We start from the raw sequence: 18402 nt of genomic DNA on the forward strand, positions 1-18402 counted from the left end.
CATCTCTATTTGCCACTGACACTTCCAGCACCATTGGATCTGCTGGATCATATGGCCCAAGTGGCAGAGCAGCTTGCACAGCAGCCTGGACCTGTCGCAGAGCCTCCTCTTGTTCAGATCCCCACTCAAAATTAGCAGCTTTTCTGGTCACTCGATAAATGGGCTGGAGTAGCACACCCAAATGAGAAATATGTTGTCTCCAAAATCCAAAAAGACCCACTAGGCGTTGTTCCTCTTTTTTGGTTGTGGGAGGGGCCAGATGCAGCAATTTATCCTTCACCTTAGAAGGGATATCTCGACATGCCCCACACCACTGGACACCTAGAAATTTTACTGAGGTGGAAGGCCCCTGTATTTTTGTTGGATTTATCTCCCATCCTCTGACACGCAAATGCCTTACCAGTAAATCTAGAGTAGTTGCTACTTCTTGCTCACTGGGTCCAATCAACATGATATCATCAATATAATGGACCAGTGTGATGTCTTGTGGGAGGCAGAAACGATCAAGGTCTCTGCGAACAAGATTATGACATAGGGCTGGAGAGTTGATATACCCCTGAAGTAGGACAGTGAAAGTATATTGCTGACCTTGCCAGCTGAAAGCAAACTGTTTCTGGTGGTCCTTACTAATAGCTATTGAGAAAAAAGCATTTGCCAGATCAATAGCTGCATACCAGGTACCAGGAGATGTATTGATTTGCTCAAGCAATGATACTACATCTGGAACAGCAGCTGCAATTGGAGTTACCACCTGGTTGAGTTTACGATAATCCACTGTCATTCTCCAAGACCCATCTGTTTTCTGCACAGGCCAAATAGGAGAGTTGAATGGGGATGTGGTGGGAATCACCACCCCTGCATCTTTCAAGTCCTTAAGAGTGGCAGTAATCTCTGCAATCCCTCCAGGAATATGGTATTGCTTTTGATTTACTATTTTGCTTGGTAGGGGCAGTTCTAGTGGCTTCCACTTGGCCTTTCCCACCATAATAGCCCTCACTGCACGAGTTAGAGAACCAACGTGGGGATTCTGCCAGTTGCTCAGTATGTCTATGCCAATTATACATTCCGGAACTGGGGAAATAACTACAGGATGGGTCCGGGGGCCCACTGGACCCACTGTGAGATGGACCTGAGCTAAAACTCCATTGATCACCTGGCCTCCATAAGCCCCCACTCTGACTGGTGGTCCAGAGTGACGTTTTGGGTCCCCTGGAATTAATGTCACTTCTGAACCAGTGTCTAATAATCCCCAAAATATCTGATCATTTCCTTTTCCCCAATGCACAGTTACCCTGGTAAAAGGCCGTCGGTCTCCTTGGGGAAGACTTAGAGGAAGGTTAACAGTATAAATTTGCGGCAGTGTAACAGGTTTCTTCCCCATAGGGACCTGGCCTCCCCTTCATTCAAGGGGCTCAGGGTCTGTAAACTGTTTCAAGTCTGGAAATTGGTTAAGGGGCCGTGACTCTGTGTTTTTGTAATTCAGGTTAGACTTCTGTTCCGTTGACCTAGAACTCTTTTGTTTATACAGCTCCAACAAGAATTTAGTAGACTGCCCTTCTATTGTATTTCTAGGCACCCCATGATTTACTAGCCAATGCCACAAATCTCTGCGTGTCATATAATTTTGATGCCTCCTTTGAGTTTGTTGTCTATTATAATACCTGCATCTACCCTGTCTTTGGTGATTAAGTGCTGCCACCTGGCTTCTGCCAACTCGGGATCCTGTCATCCCCATTGTGTTTAAGGATTCCAGCTCAGTGACAGCAGTTCCTACAGTAATATCTGACCTACAGAGAAGTGCAACTACAGAGCTCTTGAGGGATGATGGTGCTAGTCTCACAAACTTATTTCTCACTGTTCTGGTAAAAGGTGCATCTTCTGGACATTCCTGGGGTGTAAGAGCAGGCTTTGCATGATAAATCCACTCTAACATCCCAATCTCTCTAAGCCTCTGGATCCCCTCATCTACATTATACCAGGGCAGTTCTGGCATTTCAACCTCAGGTAATGTTGGCCACCTTTTGATCTATGTTTCAACCAACCACCCAAACAAGCTGTTAACACCTTTTCTAACCGCTCGAGCTATAACATTGAATGCAGAATCTCTGCTTAGTGGGCCCATATCAATAAATTCAGCCTGATCCAGCCTTATATTCCTCCCACCAGTATCCCACACTCTTAAAATCCATTGCCACACATATTCCCCTGATTTCTGTCTATATAAATTGGAAAACTCACACAGTTCTTTTGGAGTATAACATACCTCCTCATGTGTGATACTTTGTACCTCACCTTTAGGGGCCTGTTGGGACTTTAGTCTAGTTATAGGTCTAGAAGAAATGAGGGGTGGTGGGGTGGGTCATGAAAAGAATTAGAAATATCTTCCAAGCCATTTGCTTCAGGGCTTTCATTTGCAGTTTCATCTGGTGAAACAGGATTAATCACTCTAGGGCTAATCCCTTCAGGAGGAGGTTGGGTGGCCAATTCCTCAAGGCAGGCTGGAGGTGGGGCGGCTCTGTCCTCAGGGCAGACTATTACAGGGTTATCTAAAGAAGGCTCAGCATGGTCTAGGGTTTCAACCTCACCCCCAACATCATTATCAATCCATATGTCACCATCCCATTTTTTCAGGGTCCCACTCCTTTCCAATCAATGCCCTCACTTTAACGGCAGACACCATGCAAGACTGAGATTTCAGTTTACGTTGTAAAGTTGCTACTCTAACAATAAGATTCTGAGTCTGATTTTCAGAGATCTCAAGTCTACGGCTACAGGAAATAAAATTTTCCTTGAGGATACTCATAGAAACCTCTGCATCTTTCAGATGGCACTTAAGCTTCTTGTTTGAAGCCTTAAGCCCATCCCTTTCACCCTTTAATGTAGACAGTGTATCTAACAACAACCAACCAACATCTCTATAACTCTTATTTCTACAAAACTCTGTAAAGGTGTCAAAAACATTATCCCCCAGAGTCTGGCTTTGTACAAGCGAAGCATTAGAAGAATCGAATGATGATATTTTGACTATCTCCTTTGCCAACTCAGTCCATGGATTGGGAGTGTCGTTCTGATTACGGGAATCAGAGTCCTTAGTGTCTCTGAGCCCAGTCAGAGTAGAAAACCATTCATAAAAACCCATTTTTAAGATTCTGTTCCTTAAGAACCACTCCTGGTACCAAGATGTATTAGTTAGGGTTCTCTAGAGAAACAGAATCAACAGGGAACACTTGCAAATATAAAATTTATGAAAGTGTCTCACGTGACCGTAGGAATGCAGAGTCCAAAATCCACAGGGCAGGCTGCGAAGCCGATGACTCCAATGGATGGCCTGGATGAACTCCACAGGAGAGGCTCACCAGCCAAAGCAGGAATGCAACCTGTCTCCTCTGAGTCCTCCTTAAAAGGCTTCCCATGATTGGATTTAGCATCACTAATTGCAGAAGACACTCCCCTTTGGCTGATTACAAATGGAATCAGCTGTGGATGTAGCTGATGTGATCATGACCTAATCCTATGAAATGTCCTCATTGCAACAGACAGGACAGCGCTTGCCCAATCAGATGAACAGGTACCACAACTTGGCCAAGTTGACACCTGTCCCTAACCATGACACCAGGGAAGAAAACTTCCGTATTTGTAACAGGCTCTGGCTCCTTCCTCCTTTTCCAGCAGGGCAGTCATAGTACTCAAATGGTTGTTTTCTGGAGCTTCCCGGGTCATTATCAGTATCACTTGCTTTTGCTGCCATCACCAGGCTTGGTGGCCAGTAGAGGGTAACCAAACACTGATTTCTCTTAGAACAAGACTCAGCAAACTTCCTGCCCATCACAGCTCTAAAAATAGCCTTTCTTCTTCCAGGAAGGAGTTCACATATCCAACATGTTAGGAATCTGCCAAACCTTTGCTACAGAAATGAAAAAAGAGAATAAAAACGGAATGGTATACGCAATCTGTGGCTTAGACCTGGAGCTCTTTTGCTAATGAGCCTTGGGAGATTTGATATGCAATTTGATTATGTGGGAAATGGGCAGAATAATACCTACTCTAAGAACTTAAAAGGGCTGGGAGAAAGATTAGATTATATCATATATACAAGAGTTGTTTTTTTGTTTGTTTGCTTTTTGTTTTTTGTTTGTGTTTTTTTTTGTGTGTGTGTGAACCAGCTATACAAATAAAAGGAATTTTTAACCATCAATACTCTAAAAATATAAGAAAGAAGGAAAAGCCCAGGGCCAGATGGCTTTATTGGAGAATTTCATCAAATATTCCAAAAAGAACTGACATGAATATTACTCAAAAGGTGGAAACAATCCAAGTGCCCATCAACAGATGAGTTGATAAACAAAAGGTGGTATATACATACAAAGAAATATTATGCAGCATTGAGGTGAAATAACATCTTGAAGCATATGACAACATGGATAAAACTTGAGGACATAATGCTGAATGAAATAAACCAGACAGAAAAGTATAGATATTGTATAATTTAGGCTTTTGTGACCTCGGTAATAGTAAACTTAAAGGCTGTGCTGGTTTGAAATGATGTATGTATCTTAGAAAAGCCATGTTTTAATCCTAATCCCATTATGTAAAAGCAGCCATTTCTTCTAATCCCTATTCAGCATTGTATGTTTGAAATTGGAATTAGATCATCTCCCTGGAGATGTGATTTAATCAAGAGTGGTTGTTAAACTGGTTTACCTGGAGGCATGTCTCCACCCATTTTGGTGTTTCTTGATTAGTTTCTGAAGTCCTATAAAAGAGGAAACATTTTGGAGAATGAGAAGGATTCAGAGAGAACAGAGAATGCTACAGCACCACGAAGCAGAGAGTCCATCGGCCAGTGACCTTTGGAGATAAAGAAAGAAAACGCCTCCCGGGGAGCTTCATGAAACATGAAGCCAGAAGAGAAAGCTAGCAGATGACGCCATGTTTGCCACGTACCTTTCCAGTTGAGAGAGAAACCCTGAGCTTCATTGGCCTTCCAGAACCAGATATCTTTCCCTGGATGCCTTTGATTGGACATTTCTAGAGACTTGTCTTAATTGGGACATTTTCTCGGCCTTAGAACTACAAACTAGCAACTTATTAAATTCCCCTTTTTAAAAGCCATTCTGTTTCCAGTATATTGCATTCCGGCAGAGCAAACTATAACATAGGCTTATAATACAGAATATAGGGGACTGAAGATATACAGAAACTAGAGATGCATGAAAGATTAGCTAATGAGGTTGAAATTAAATATAAGGGAATGGGTAGAAGTGATGGCAGTTCTAATGAACAGGGTCCATAAGTAATATTGCCATATTGAAGGTAAACATGATTGAAAGGTGTTATATAGAGCCATGTAGCCCACCAGTTACAAATATAAATAAGCTCTTGTGTGAGCTACTATAAAGTTATGAATCTTGTTCAAAGAGGGAATAATATCAGCCTAAAGGGGGTGTTCTAGTTTGCTAACTGCCGGAATGCAATATGCCAGAAATGGAACAGCTTCTAAAAAGGGGGATTTATTGAGTTGCTAGTTTACAGTTCTAAACCTGACAAAATGTCCAAATTAAAGCAAGACTACAAAAATGTCCAATCTAAGGCATCAGGGGAAGGTACCTTGGTTCAAGAAGGCCAATGAATTTCTCTCTCAGCAGGAAAGGCGCATGGTGAACATGGCCACATCTAGCTTTCTCACCACATCTAGCTTGTTTCGCATGAAACAAGCTTCTTGTTTCATGAAACTCTCCCAAGCGTGTTTTCCTTCTTCATCTCCAAAGGTCCCTGGTTGTGTGGCTCTCGTGGCACTTGAGGCTCTCTCATCATTCTCCAAAATATTTCCTCTTTTAAAGGGTTCCAGTAAGCTAATAAAGACCTGCCTGGAATGGGTGGAGTCACATCTCTAACTGGTCAAAAGTTAATAACCACTATTGGGTGTGTCACATCTCCATGGAGATAATCTAATTAAAGCTTCCAACTTACATTATTTAAACAGGATTAAAGAAAGGGCTACTCTCACATGATTGGATCAGAATCAAAACACAGCTTTTCTAGGGTACATATCCTTTGAAACCAGCATAGGAGGAATCTACTATTGCACGCTAAAGGCTGTGTTTAACCGGAAGATATCAACAGAGGTTAATAACTGGGGGAAAGGACAAGAGTTAAAGGGATATTTGGATTTTTGACTTGGTGAGGATGTATTTATCAGTTATTTTTTCTTGGGAGTACCAAAGATTATCTAAAATTGAGAGTGTTGATGATTATACCACTAAGGGAGGACAATGTGAGATAAAGACTGTTGACTTTGGATGTTATACATAATGCCCAATGGATGGAGGTGGCTGAAGGATACACTGAGAAGTAGAATGGCATTCTGTATTGCATATTTATGATTGAATATTGTGCTGCTACAGAAAGGAACGAAGTCATAAGGCATGCAATGATGGGAATGAACATGGGTGACATTATGTGATGCACAATAAGCGAGAAAAAAAATAGAACAAATATTGTGCAGTCTCATTTAGAAAATGCTAAAAAAAAAAAAAAGGGTTCTAAGGTGGATGGATGGTTCAGTGGTAAAATGCTTGCATTCATACAGGAGTCCTGGGTTCAATTCCTGGACCATGCACCCAAAGAAAAACAAACAAAAAACTTGAAAACATTTCTGTTTTGTTGCTCAGCTATGGCGTCACTCTTTCTAAGCCCAACTCTGCAGAAGAAATCATTGCCCTACCCCCTATGTGGGACATGACATCCAGGGATGAAAGTCTCCCTGGCGACATGGTAGATGACTCCCAGGTATGAGTCCATCCCTGGCGCCGTGGAATCAACAATTCCATCCTGACCAAAAGGGAGAAAAATGAAACTGATAAAGTACCAGTGTCAGAGAGAGAGAGTTCAAATAGAGTCTAGAGGCTGCTCTGGAGGTTGCTGTCATGCAAGCTTCAGTTAGACATTGCTGTGTATCATAACTTGCCAAACCCCAACCAGGACCACTCCAGCCAATCCTAAAGAACACCTAGGGTGATATATAAGATTCCACAAGGGTTCCATGCAGCAGTTTAACTTTCCAGAAACTTACAACCTCCAAATGGGTCCCTGGACCAGATGAGTCCTGAAACCTTGGGGGCCCAGCCTCTCCAGAATTTCAGATAGTTCCGTCTCCCTACCCCATATTAGCAACAGATCCTTCCAGCATGAAAAGGTTAGAATGACCATCACCCAAACACCCCTAAAGAGAAGGATAGAAAGATCAAAGGTGATGGTGGAGTTATACAGAGAAGATAGGACTTAACAAATGAATATGATTGCTGAATCATTATATTGATATCTCATGTCTTTTATATCTTTTGTATCTTTTTTAGTCTCCAATATCTTAGAGCAGCTAGAAGTAAAAACCTAAAATTGTGGAATTGTAACCCATGTCAAACTCTGAAATATAACTAATTGTGGTGCTGTGCTTTGAAATTTTTTTTGTATATAACTTTTCAACAAAGAAAGAAAACAGTCAATTTTGGTGATAAAAAAATATTTAAGCCTTCTAGCTTGCTATATTCTGGAGCAGCTAGAAGGAAAAATCTGAGAGGATCGTATGGTAGCCCATGACAAACTCCAGGATCTGTCCTATAACTATTTGTTGAAGAGTGCTTTAAAAATTGCTGCATTTCAAAAAATGTTTATTTGGTACAAAATTTATATTTTGACTAGTGCATTTCCTAATATAACTTATGTAGACGCTTAATTGAACACCATAAGTACATGTAACCTTGAGTAGGACATGAGATTTTGTTGGTTTGTCCAGAGTGATGCCCGATAAGTCCCAGAGTGATTCCAACAGTGAATAAAAAAGTATTTGTAAAGTCCCCTTTGGGGAATGATGAGAACGGGGGAAAATTCAACTTCCCCAAGTTGAATTCTTGATATTCTCACAAGCAGTGTGGACAATCAAAGCTATAGGCTGCATCTTGGGGTTTGTTCAAATGAAACTTAACCCCACAAAGGATAGGTCAAGCTACTTAAAATTAGACCTAAGAGTCACCCCCAAGGGAACCTCTTTTGTTCTCAGATGTGGCCTCTCTCTCCAGCCAACACAACAAGCAATCTCACCACCCTCCCCCTGTCCATGTGGGACATGACTCCCAGGGGTGTGGAACTTCCTGGTAATGTGGGACAGAAATCCTGGAATGAGCTGAGACTCAGCATCAAGGGATTGAGAAAACCTTCTCGACCAAAAGGGGGAAGAGTGAAATGAGACAGTGTCAGTGGCTGAGAGATTCCAAACAGAGTCAAGAGGTTATCCTGGAGGTTATTCTTACACATTAAGTAGATATCACCTTGTTAGTGAAGATGTAGTGGAGATGCTTGAGGGAACTGCCTGAAAATGTGGAGCTGTGTTCCAGTAGCCATGTTTCTTGAATATGATTGTATAATGATATAGCTTTCACAGTGTGACTGTGTGATTGTGAAAACCTTGTGGCTGATGCTCCTTTTATCTACCTTATCAACAGATGAGTAAAACATATGGAATAAAGATGAATAATAGGGGGAACAAATGTTAATATAAATTTAGAGTGAAATGCTGGTGATCGGTGAGCAGAAGTGGTGGGGGGTAATGGTACGTATGAATTTATTTCTGTTTTCTTTTTATTTCTTTTTCTGAATAGATGTTCAGAGAAATGTTCCAAGAAATTATCATGATGATGAATATGCGACTATGTGATGATATTGTGAATTACTGATTATATATGTAGAACGGAATGATCAAAAGTTACGAATGTTTGTGTTTGGTGTTTTTGGTATTTAAAAAAAATAATAAAAATTTAATTAAAAAACTGTTTTTTTATTTCTTTGCTTTGTATATATATCATACTATACAATATAAAAAGTTTTTAAAAATTGGGGCCTAGATTGTAAGCTCTTACTGCAGTCAGAGCTATGTAATGTTATTTTCAGATTTTGAGAGACTATGTTATATATGCATAACTTTGTTATTCCCCGGAACTTTAGGTACCTGTATGACACCTAAAACCCAGAATAAGAGTTTTGCATGTCTGAAAGTCAGCATTTCCACATGTAACAACTGTTAAAGAAATTGAAAAATATCAGGGTTCAATTAGAGATAAGAATGAAGCTGATCAGGTCAAGAATAAGGTAAATCTGATACAGGGTTAAGGATGACATTATCAGTATTTTAGTACTTCACCTACTATATGAGACCAAAATAAGAGATGTTTATTTTGTCCAAAGCCTAAATTTCCTGTAGCACATAACCTAACTCAACTCATCTGGATAGACATTTAAACAACCCAAATACATGGAGGCCAGGATGGGAATGAGGGTTCGTAATTCTGTATAACTTAATGTAATAACCAGATACATCCCAGAGTTTGCTGAACAGATAATTAAGAAGTATTGGCAAAGTCCCTTGATGGATGGGAGAAAAAAATATGGAATTGTTAAACTTTGCCTCCTGGGAAAACACTGATACTGTCACAAACATTAAGACTCCCTTGATCTTGAGGCTTGCTCTTGTGCAGCTTATTTGTGTAGCAGAGAAGCTAAGCCTACCTATAGTTATTCCTAAGAGTACTTCCAGAGGAACTCTTTTGCTGCTTAGATGTGGCCTCTAAGCCCAACTCTGCAGGTGAAATCATTTCCCTTCCCCCCCTATGTGGGACATAACATTTGGGGTGAAAGTCTTTCTGGTAATATGGGATATGACTCCCAGGGATGACTGGCTCTGGCACTGTAGGATTGACAAATGCCTTCCTGACCAAAAGAGTGAAAAGAATTGTAACAGATAAGGTATCAGTGGCTGAGAGAGTTCAAGTAGTCAAGAAACTACTCTGGAGGCTACTCCTATGCAAGCTTCAGCTAGATATTACTGTTTATCATGATTTGCCAAACCTCAACTAAAACCATTGCTGCCAATCCTAAAGAACACTTAGAGCTCTCTGTGAGATACTACAAAGGTTCTATGTGCTATGATTATTTCGAGAAATGTACAACCTCCAGAGAGGTTCCTAGGCCAGATAAGTCCTGAAACCTAGAGGGGCCAGCCTTTCCAGAACATCAACTTCCCATCCACCTGTCCCATATTATTGACTGCCCTTTCCAACATGAAAAAGTTAGAATGGGCATAGCCCAAATATCTCTAAAGACTGGGAGCAAGATCAAAGGAGAAGGTGGAGTTACAACAAAGAAGATAGGATTTGACAAATGAGTATGAATGTTGTATCATTATATTAATATTTCTTTTAGTCTGTAGTGTCTTGGAGCAGCTAGCAGAAAAAACCTAAAATTGTGGAACTGTAACCCATACCAAACTCTGAAATCTGTTGTATAATTAATTGTGGTGTACTTTGAAATTTTTGTATATGTGTTTTGTTTTCACAATAAAAAGATAAAGACTGTGCAGGTGAGGGATATGGTCTATGAGGGCTTCACCAGGTCAGGTCCTGACTCCTTCAGTTCTGACTCCTTCAGCTGCTCCTGGGTCAGGACACCTAAGAACAAAAAGAACCACAGTGATTCATGTGTTCAGGTGCATCACCCTAATTAACTTCATGTATGAAGGTCCCTAGTACGCTCATATCTGGAAGCTGCCACCAGAAAGAACCAGAAGGGTTTCATGTTCTTGTGGATGACGTCCATGATGCCCAGTAAATATTTTCCAGACTGAGGAGGAACCTGAATTTAAGTGAATTGTACTGTATTTTCATGTTTGTCCATGTAGTCATTTACATTTGGGAGGTAACCCTAAGTAAAATGAAAAGGCATGAGGGGAGGTTGTTGTCTTAGGGGCACCCTGGGAGGAGGATGCTGGCTGAACACTTGGAGAACCAGTCCCATCCCTGGGGTGCCCCCTTACCAGTCCCTGGTTCCCTTACTTTCAGGATGGGAATACGTGGAATGGGGAGTCAGATTGGGCCAGTATGTATATAACATCATAGGTATGCATCCCCTGAGAATGTTGGTTATAGTGGATTCTAGTTTATTTTTGAAGTATCGGGAGGGAAGCATGTTTTCTTCCACTTTCTCCACATTGTTGATACTGTTACTCAATTGTAACTTCATGTGTGAAGTTTTAGTAAGTTGTCAGTGCTGTTAGATATTTTCTTTACTGCTTTTAGTGGTATAATTCCTTATGGGAGCCAGAAAGGACTTGTATGTGCCCTCTTCTTTCACCACCATGATTGCTAAATACCACTTTGCGCAGGTCACACCTACACCTTTGCACCTGGGGCAAGTCAGTACCACTTGCCTTCAGTTTCATCATCTGAATATTGACAGGTTTTGAGCCACTCATCTCTGGTTATGTTTTTCTGCCTTTACATATGACTACAACTTGAAAACAACATATTACAACATGGCTATTCAATAAAATTAAAGTTTAAATAATAAATGTGGTAAGATATTCATCTCTATCCTGGGTCCAAGTTGGTGAGGCAGCAACCTGGGGTTAAAAAGACTTGGCCTGGACCCTGAAGTCCCCAGTGATTGTGGCAGGATTTGGGATTATGGAGAACATCATAAGTAAGACATGTTACAAGGTTAGCACCTGGTTCATGAGACATTCATAGGTTCCATGGATAGAGGTGCTGTGAGGAAAGGTTCAGACAGGAAAACAAAATCCACATGTGGAATAAATTTTGTTGCTGTGAGGACTCTGCTCAAGGTCAAAGTGCATTTTTTGTGGGTGACATATTTCCACATCTCCCTGTTTGGTGCACTGATTTGAGCTGCCATTTGGTTACATTAATTCAGGTGGATGAATTTCTATGTATTTTGTTTGTTTCACATAACTTTACAGCTTTTATTTATCAATGGAATTACTCAAATATAAGCACATTAATAAAATTTCACTGAACCTCTGTCTTAAGCCACGTAGCAGGCTCAAAACTGGGTTTACCTGATCCTTCCCATAATATGAATAGGAAAGTCATCAAAATAAATTCCAGATGCTGAAATGATGCTCCTTTCTTCTCTTACTGTACCTTCCCCTGATCTTGTCCTCTTAGCTACATGGCCTTGTTACTCCCAGCACTTGTCCCAGGTCCTGGACTCCGGGGTTCTGAGATCCCCCTGCACCTATGACGGTTCTGCCAGTTTGGTCTGGTAGTCTCTAGCTCCCCCTTACCTGGTCCCTGGGTTGCGTGTTCCTGAGTTCCCCCTGTACCTACCCTGGTCCTGGTCCCTTGACTTGATTGTCCTAAGAGCCCCTGAAGTCAGTTCTGATCCTGAAGGGAGCTATAGTCCTGATTTCCTACTTTCCTCCCTGCACTGTGGGTCCCACACAGCATATCTTGTCTGGTTCTGAGGTTATTGAATAGGTGGCAACTGGAACTGTCATTGGCAGGTGTCCTGGCCATGGATGGCTGAGCTACAAATGTGGTTACTAGAGCTATTGTAGCTGGCCAGCATCTGCATCCCCTTGCCAGGCTCCTCTGAGTTCCAACAGAGCCTGTGGACATCAAAACTGCTCACTGCTGTCAGCTACTGGACTCTCCTGGTGTCCACAAGGACACTGATCACTGCTTAGAACAACTGTTCACTGGAAGAGAAGGTGGAACACAGACCCTTAGAGGAAACTCTAGATGACAAAGACACCCTCCCCTGCCTCTGCACATGATCCTGGAGCTGTGAGGTCCTGACATCCCCAGGAGACTACTACAAGGGAGGTTTGAGTATGGGCTCAACTACCTCTCCTCACTGTGCCTCACTCAGTAATACACAGCTGTGTCCTTGGCTCTCAGACTGTCCATCTGAAGATACAGTGTGTCCTAAGTCTTGTCTAATTGAGATGATGAACCAGTGCTTCAGTATCTGCTCAGCTCAAACTCCATGGTGAATCACATCTGTTCAGTCTCCATCACTGATTGGGAACATCTGGGAATTCCTGGACTGGCACTCCACCCCAGAGCTTCAGGGTCAGTGCTGGACTGTTTTTAGTCAGCAGAGGAAGGGGTGCTGTTTGCATTTCCTCCTACATTTATCAAGTTGATAGGTTGGACCCTTCAGAGAAGACAGTGCCAAAGCAGATAAGAGTTTCCTGCAAGAGTTGAGGGGCAAAGATAGTATTTTGCTTTGCTGTGTTAAACACTTATGCCTATAATCTAATTTCATTTTTACAAATGCACACTAAACATGGAAGTATCAACATTACCTCCATTTCACAGATGTGAAACTACAAAAGAAGAATAGAGGGGTTGTGTGACATTACCATGAGCACTGTTAAGTGTTCAACTATGTGTGGGCCTGTGCTCCTCACCACTGGTCCCATCTGTTGCCCTGAACCAGCTCCAGAACACACTAGAACATGCCTAGTGAGGTTTATACCCCACAACCATCTTTGTGTAATAAGAACCTAGAGTGATATTGCTGGATTCTGGTGACTACCTGAATAATATGGAGAGGACCAGGGTTTGGAAAGTTTTTCAGGAATCTGCATATCACGTGTTATTATTCATGCCTCCATGTCTCCTTCCTTACCAATATACCTAATTTTTAATATTGTAACTTTCATTTTAAAATACAGTTGCTATATGATGACTGTATATAAAGTGTTTAATTCTTTAATACCTTCATATGTGAACACCCATGCCACCTATACCACAATCAAAATAGTGTGCAAATCCAGCACCCCTACAAGTTTTTTCTTGTCCTCTTTTAATTCCTCCCTCCCTCCTAATCCATCCTCCCACCATCTCTCTAGGCAATAACTGATTTTCTTTATGTTACTTTGGATTAGTTTGCAACTTCCAGAATTTATAGAAATCGAATCATATATTATGTACTTTTCTTTGTCTCTTCCAATTTGTATAACTTTTGATAATCTATGCATATTGTTCTGAACCCAACCATTCATTGTTCTAATACTGAGTAATAATCTGACTTATGCATATACTTCAATGTATTTATTCATCTGTTAATATCCACCTAGATTTTTTCTAGTTTCTGACTATTAGAAATAAGTCATTTTTTTTGCAATGGGTTTGCTGCCAGGACACAGGTGTCGTGAAAGCCATCGCTATATCTTAAGACAGAATAGGAAAGGAAAAGACTCATATCAACACTGTCAATATTGGACAAGTAGATTCTGGCAAGCCACCTGATCTACAAATGTGGTGGAATCAACAAAAGAACCATCAAAAAATTTGAGAAGGAGACTGCTGAGATGGGAAAGGGGTCCTTCAAGTATGACTGGGTCTTGGATAAACTAAAAGCTGAATGTGAGTGTGGCATCACCATTGATATCTCCCTGTGGAAATCTGAGACCAGTAAGTATGTACCATCATTGATGCCCCAGAACGCAGAAATTTTATGTAAAAAAAAACATGATTACAGGCAGACCTCAGTCTGACCATGCTGTCCTGATTTTTGCTTCTTGTGTTGATGAATTTGAAGCAGAATATGCAGAGCCATGATCATGCCCTTCTGGCTTACACACCGGATGTGTAAAAACTAATAGTTGATGTTAACAAAATGGATTCTACTGAACCACCTTATAGTCAGAAGAGATATGAGGAAATCGTTAAGGAAGTCCACATCTACATTAAGAAAATTGGCTACAAAACTAACACAGTAGCATTTATGGCAGTTTCTGGTTGGAATGGTGACATACTGGAGCCAAGTGCTAATATTCCTTGATTCAAGGAATGGAAAGTCACCCATAAAGATGAAAATTGGCAGGAACCATGCTGCTTGAAGCTCTGGATTGCATCCTGCCACCTGCTCACCCAAATGACAAGCCATCTACCTCTTCAGGCTGTCTACAAAATTGGTGGTATTGGTACTGTGCCTGTGGGCCAAGCAGAGACTGTTCTCAAACCAGGCTTGGTGGTCACCTTTGTTCCAGTCAACGTTACAACTGAAGTAAAGTCTGTTAAAATGCACCATGAAGCTTTGAGTGAAGCTCTTCCTGGGGACAAGGTGGGCTTCAATGTCAAGAACATGTTTGTAAAAGATATTCGTTGTGGCAGTGTGGCTGGTGACAGCACAAATGACCCACTGATGGAAGCAGCTGGCTTCACTGCTCAGGTAATTATCCTGAACCATCCAGGCCAAATCAGTGCTGGCTATGCACCTGTGCTGGATTGTCACACATTGCTTGCAAGTTTGCCAAGCTGAAGGAGATTGATTGCCATTCTGACAAGGAACTGGAAGATGGCCCCAAATTCCTGAAACCTTATGTTTCTGCCATCACTGATATGGTTCCTGGCAAGTTCCTAAGTGTTGAGTTGGTTTGCTGTTCGTGCTATGAGACAGTTGCTGTCTGTGCAAGCCAGAGGGCATGCTCACAGGTCTGCCCTTTCTTGTATATACCAGCTTCAAATTCACCAACACCAACTTGGTGTCCTCAAGGCAGTGGACAAGAAGGCTGCTGGAGCTAGCAAGGTCACCAACTCTGTCCAAAAAGCTCAGAAAGCTAAATGAATATTACTCATAACACCTGCTACCCTAATCTTAATTAGTGGTAAAGGAATGGTCTCCAAACTTCTTCTCTCAATTGCCCAATTGAGTTTAATAGTAAAAGAGTGGTTAATGATAGCAACGCATCATAAAACCTTTGGAAGGAAAGGGGTATTTTGTGGACAATTTGTTTTCATGTGGCAATTTTAAGTTATTAGTTGTGCTGGTTTGAAAGGAAGTATGCCCCCTAAGAAAAGCCATGTTTTAATATAAATCCCATTTCTTAAAGGTAGAATAGTCTCTATTCAATACTGTATGTTTGAAACTGTAATGAGATCATCTCCCTGGTTGATGTGATTTAGTTAAGAATAGTTGTTAAACTGGATTAGGGGATGACATGTCTCCACCCATTTGAGTGGGTCTTGATTAGTTTCTGAAGTCCTATAAAAGAGGAAACATTGTGGAGAATGAGAGATTCAGAGAGAGCAGAGAATGCTGCAGGACCATGAAGCAGAGAGTCCACAAGCCAGTGACCTTTGGAGATGAAGAAGGAAAACACCTCCCGGGGAGTTTCATGAAACTGGAAGCCAGGAGAGAAAGCTAGCAGATGATGCTGTGTTCACCATGTGCCCTTCCAGTTGAGAGAGAAACCCTGAACTTCATCAGCCTTCTTGAACCAAGGTATCTTTCCCTGGATGCCTTTGATTGGACATTTCTATAGACTTGTTTCAATTGGGACATTTTCTCAGCCTTAGAACTGTAAACTAGCAACTCATTAAATTCCCCTCGTTAAAAGCCATTCCATTTCTGGTATATTGCATTCCAGCAGCTAGCAAACTAGAACATTAGTTTTGAAAATCAGTACCTTTTAAATGGAAACAACCAAAAATCTGTCACAGAATTTTGAGACCCATTAAAACAAAGTTTAATGGGAAAAAGAAAAAAAAATGTCTGACACTCAGAATAATTCTCTACTATTCCTACAACAACAAAACTGGAAAACTGCAAGTTAAATAATTGGCCTCAGTACATCAGTTCATTAAAGTCACAGGACAAACAATAAGCTTGTAAGATGTAGAGGCAGATCTCTGCAGGGCGAAACAACATCCAAATTTTAGCTTACCTGAGAAAGATGCCAACAGATGGTTACTTACTTTGTTAAATGATCAAACTAACATATTTAATCAATTTCTTGAGACTGGGTATGGTCAAGGCATAAGTGAATGAAGTTCCTCAGAGTCACATGTGCAGATGGATTCCTACACTTTAGCAGAGTTTTCCTCCAGGACAGGGAACAGCACACAAAAGGGCCTTCACCTTCCTGTGATCATGATGTCTGTGGGACAGCAACAACAGACAGTGCTGAAAGGCCCCAGGACTTCCCCTAGCTCCACTACAGATGAAATAATATGAAAGGGGAAAGCTCATAACCTGTATTCTACAGGTGAAATCCCAGAAAAACTGAGAAGGGAAAACTCTCTCACTACCTACTCTGTCTTCCTCTTTGGAATAAAAACCTCATCTCCAGGGTAGTATAACAATACTAGTAGCAAAGGACACTGGTGAAAGGAAAACCATTACAGCTGCTGGAGGGGAGAGAAGGGAAACACTACGCTACTCTCTGGATCCAGAATTCATGCTAGTCCCCAAACTGCCTCTGAGGAGGAGAGGCAGGGACACATAGATGGCCTCACCCCCAGCCCAGGTCCACATTGCCTGCCTGAGAATCAGACTTCATCAGAAGATGAGAGGGCAGCCTCCTTGCCCAACATCCACCACCCACATTAACAACCACCAAGCAGACACGAGGGTGGAATTCAGCTGGGGGAGCTGAAAGGAGGAAAATGTCATGGAGGAGGACACAAATAAAAGCCCCCAAGCTATACAGGGAGACAAAAATAAGGTATCACTAGACAAAACTAACATGGTGCCCAGAGCGGAAAATATTCAACTCTGGTAAGCATGGCAATAAACTCCAGATCAGCTCACACTGGACTCACACAAAAACCCTCAATGAAGGCCTAGGAGAAGGTAGGGTCTGATCATATTGAAGCAGGAAAAAAAAAAGGAATTATAAAAATTAATAATAAAGAAGATAAAATAATACATTATCTACTATCTTATGCAACATGTCTATTTTTCAACACAAATTTTAGGGCAAATCACAAAGTAAGAGAACAGTCTGAGTAGACAAACTATTAGAATGAGGTTACTATATGATCCAGATATTGGGAGTAAAATATATAAACAAAGAATGTAATATTATGCTTAACATGCTAATACTGTTTTTTTAAATAAAAGCCCACAAAACATATGAAATAGGTGACCATATTTACCTCCATTTCACAGATGTAAATCTCCACCCAGAAGCACAGAGGGTGATCTGATTTGCCTAAGAGCGCACATCTGGTGAGACAGCTCCAGTGTCCAGGCCTGTGCTCCTCACCCTTGGACCCGACTGCTCCCCATAACCAGCAACAGGACAGCTTGTGACATTCCAAGTGAGCTTTTTCAAGACCCACCCCCACCCCATAATGAGAACACAGTGTGACTTTGCTGCATTCTAGTGTTTACTTAAAGAACATATAGAGCGCCGGGGTTCATGCAGATGACTGTGCAGGAATCTCTGATATTTCACGTCTTACTATTGCTTCTTCTGTGCAAACACATTATTTATTTGCAACAGGTTTAATGAGGTATAATTTACATGCAGTAAACTGCATTTATTTGTTTCCAATTTTGTAAGTAATGATATGTGTGTATACCCATTAATCATAACCACAATTAAGATAACGAGCATTCATCAGCTTCCAAGTTTCCTCTTATACATCTTTGATTCTTTTCCTCCAAACCATTCCTTCCTTCTACTATTTCCCAAGGCACGCATTGATATATTTTTTTTATTTAGCCTGAATATTCCAGAATTTATATCAATTGTACATTCTGTACTTTTGTTTACTTTCTATCTCACAGAATAATTATTTGAGATTGCACCTTTTT

At 41.1% G+C, this 18402-nt stretch overlaps 1 long non-coding RNA gene across 2 annotated transcripts in view; it reads left to right on the forward strand.

Annotated features, from left to right (window-relative positions):
- LOC143646878 (uncharacterized) overlaps positions 1–18402 on the forward strand; it is an 82883-nt gene that overhangs the window by 32723 nt on the left and 31758 nt on the right. For both annotated transcript variants that reach the window (XR_013157697.1, XR_013157698.1), the window contains exon 3: positions 17752–17903. This is a non-coding gene — a long non-coding RNA (uncharacterized LOC143646878). The remainder of the gene's footprint in view (positions 1–17751; positions 17904–18402) is intronic.

This window comes from Tamandua tetradactyla, chromosome 9, assembly GCF_023851605.1.
Source record: "Tamandua tetradactyla isolate mTamTet1 chromosome 9, mTamTet1.pri, whole genome shotgun sequence".
In the NCBI taxonomy this organism is placed as follows: domain Eukaryota; kingdom Metazoa; phylum Chordata; class Mammalia; order Pilosa; family Myrmecophagidae; genus Tamandua; species Tamandua tetradactyla.